The sequence below is a fragment of the Vigna unguiculata genome, chromosome 4, assembly GCF_004118075.2.
Source record: "Vigna unguiculata cultivar IT97K-499-35 chromosome 4, ASM411807v1, whole genome shotgun sequence".
Lineage (NCBI taxonomy): Eukaryota > Viridiplantae > Streptophyta > Magnoliopsida > Fabales > Fabaceae > Vigna > Vigna unguiculata.
The window spans coordinates 20,622,524-20,626,308 of record NC_040282.1 but is presented as its reverse complement, the minus strand read 5'-3'; the positions used below and the strand labels follow the sequence as shown (position 1 = coordinate 20,626,308).

At 26.1% G+C, this 3,785-nt stretch overlaps 1 non-coding gene across 1 annotated transcript; it reads right to left on the bottom strand.

Moving 5' to 3' along the window:
• Nucleotides 1–2,078: 2,078 nt before the first annotated feature.
• TRNAP-AGG lies at nt 2,079–2,150 on the bottom strand. Its single transcript has one exon. It is a non-coding gene; the product is annotated as a tRNA-Pro (tRNA).
• Between the last annotated feature and the right edge of the window lie 1,635 nt (nt 2,151–3,785).

The window sequence follows — 3,785 nt, the reverse complement described above, 5'->3', positions numbered from 1 at the left end:
AAAATAATAAGAAAATAATATAGAAAAGAAACATAAATATTTCTTTTTGGTTTTGAATGACCGTGTAAGGTAATGTCAGTTAATAATAAAATTTAGGTTTAATTAATCGTAAGGTATCCAGTTTGGTACTAGAGTGTCAAATTGGTACCCACTTTTAAAAAAGTGTCAATTGCATCCCAACTTTTGAAAATTGCTTCAATTAGGTTCCTTTCAAACAGAGTTGACTAACGCCGTTAGTCAACGTGCCACGTGTCAATCTGTGGTTTTTTTGATTTTTTTTTTAAAAAAATTAATTTTTTTTTTAATTTTAAAATTTTTTAAAAAAAAAATTAAAAATGCCACGTGTCAAGTTCCTATGTGTGACATGTGGCATTGTCAGTTCCACGTGGCATTGTAATGCCACGTGTCAGTGTCACTATTAGATGTCATTGTGTTGATTTCGATTTGGTCCCCACATATGTTTTTTTGTTTCAATTTAGTACCTAAGTATGTGTATCTGATTCAATTTTGTCCCAATTTTTTTTTTAATAATTAAAATATTTTTGTAATCCATTTTTTATAAGATTAAAAATAATTAAGTATAAATATTTTTACAAAATTAAGTACTAATATTTATAATGTTTCTCTCAATTTCAGACCAAATTTATTATTTGTATGAATGTTATGCTATTTATAAGTACTAAAATGACTTTTACCACTAAATTTTAGTATAAATATCAAATACTTAATTTTTTTTAAACTTTTATACTTAATTACTTTTAATTTTATTAAAAATATTTTAATTATTAAAAATTATTAGGTCAAAATTGAATCAAATACACATAAGTAGGTACTAAATTGAAACGAAAAAACATAAATGGGGACTAAATCGAAATCATCACAATGACATCTGATAGTGACACTGACACGTGGCATTACAATGCCACGTGGCACTGACAATGCCACGTGTCACACACAGGGACTTGACACATGGCATTTTTAATTTTTTTAAAAAAATTTAAAAAAAAATTAAAAATTAAAAAAAAAATTAAAATTTTTTTAAAAAAAAATCAAAAAAACCACAGATTGACACGTGGCACGTTGACTAACGACGTTAGTCAACTCTGTCTGAAAGGGACCTAATTGAAGCAATTTTCAAAAGTTGGGATACAATTGACACTTTTTTAAAAGCGGGTACCAATTTGACACTCTAGTACCAAACTGGGTACCTTACGATTAATTAAACCTAAAATTTAACAGCAATAATTCATTCAAAAAGTTTTAATATTTTAAGGACTTAATGCCACAATACTAAAAATTCTCAACTAAAAACGTAATTAAGTCATACATTTATTAAAAGAATATTAACTAATTGAACAAATTTATATAATACATTTATTTAAAGAATATGAACTAATATGAGTGGTACCACTACTAGTATAATCGAAGTAAAAAAAATAACAAAAAATAATTCAAAAGTTCCAGAATCAAATCTTCAGTCGATTTACTTGTTTTATCATTTAAATATATATTTAAAGTTAATTCAAAATTAATAAACATACATAATTATCTCCATTAAATTTTATTTTATGATTTAATTACTTATTCTTTACAATATAAATTCGTTGCAACATAATAATAAATATATTATAATTTTTAATATAAAATTATGTAATTTATGTAAATATAAGAAAAAGTTGGAATTATGAATATGATAATAACTATAAAAAAGTAATTCACAGAATCTCCCAGTTTAAAATATTTATAAATTTTATAATAACAAAAACAATTATAAAATTCAGCATCGAATCTTCTGTCGATTTACTTGTTTTATTATTTAAACATATATTTAAAGTTAATTCAAAATTAATAAACATACATATTTACAATATAAACTCGTTACAACATAATAATAAATATATTATAACTTTTAATTATAAAATCATGTAATTTATATAAATATTAGAAAAAGTAATTCACAGAACCTCTCTGTTAAAAATATTTATAAATTATATAATAACAAAAATAATTATAAAATTCAGCATCCTTTTGGATTCATCCAAAACATCTTAGAAATCTTGGAAAAAATAAACAAAATAGGGGCATTCCGAGAATTGAACTCGGGACCTCTCGCACCCTAAGCGAGAATCATACCACTAGACCAAATGCCCATATTCTACTACTTTCAAATTACCTTATTTACTTTTATTTATAACATAACTACTTTTATAAAACACCTAAATCTACTATAAAACTAATAAATAAACTACTAGGAATACTAGGAAATATACCTATGTACTCCTATTTAATTTTCTGAAAGTTGTCCAAATAGTTAGTTTTTAAGTCTTTTCCATCTTTTTTGTGTTTTTCCGTTTCTATACTAATAAAAAGTTTTGTTGATTTTCTATTGGCTTATTTCAATTTTGATTGACATGCTGATAGAAGGACATTATTATTCTTCTCCAAGGAAAACTATTGTCATTCTTCTTCCACACAAAAGGATATTTTGATAAGAGCAGAAGAAAACCCTTTGGTCTCCTCAAGGTTAGTTCTCTCTCTTCATGAAAGGTCTTTTGTTTTTTCTACTTCTTCTTATGCATTGAACATGGTGTCGAGGGTTAATAGTTATTGAAAGTTAGTAGGTTGAGTTTTTTTTTTCTTCATGGTCTTCTTTCATTTTTTTTTACATCTTATGCTATGAACCTGGTGTGGATGGTTAGTAGTTGTTGTTTTGTTCGTTGTTTTGTAAACCTATTGGTATGGGTTGAAGAAAATATTAAACTTTTTGTTTTTAGAAGGTATATTTACTATTTCATTTTTAATTTCATTGTTGTGTGTTTGGTTGCTTCTTCGATGCTTATGGTTATGGATTAAATAAAAGGTAAGATTTTCCGTAATGTATATGGTTGTGAATTGAAGAAAAAATATGACTGAAGATGAAACTGCCTATGCTTTTGTCTTGGTTTTTGTACAACATGAAGATGAAGATGAACATAACAGAATGCCACTCACTGAAATTGTTTCTTACTTTTGTAAATTAGAGGATTTCAGACCTAGATGACCAAATGGATTAAAGTACGTGGCATCATAACAAAAGCAAGTTATAGAAATTTGATCTTTTATGTCCTCCTTCATATGTTATTATTTGCAATTGGTTGGTTGAAATTTTCAGGATGGACGGGTACAATGGCAAAAGCATTGATCATAGGGCTTCTCATAATTCTCAAATAGGATGTCTAAGAAGTTTGATAGCATAAAGGAGGTTGCTTTTTGTTCTCAAATAACTCAAGGTATCTAAAGTATGATATGGCTAATCTTATTATTTAAATTTTGACTTTTATGAAGTGTGGTTGATATGAACTTTCATTTGAAATCAAAGAAAATTTGGGACTTTGAGAACTGCATGAAGATCATGGAATATGATTGTATAAATATCACCACAAAATACCAAATATCACCATGTAATTATAAGTATCTAATCCTTTTTCATTCATTTTTTTTTTATTCTAAACATAATACCAAATATCGTGTATTAGTTATAGATTATCATTTCACTTTGTTGTAGTAACTTACTTGAAGAAAAAACATTGATATTATCCTTATCATCATGTATTATCCTTAATGAAGTGTGACAAGCTCATTACAGGTGATTTTTGTTCTTTTTAATGGTAAAATCCTTTCTATTTAACTAAACTTATTTGTTTTTCGGGTGTAATTTTCATGTTTTAGATTTGTTTTGTGTGACTAATAAGTGTGTCTTGATGGTTGGAAGTGAAAATGTGGATTAATGTTGTTTTTGGCTATGA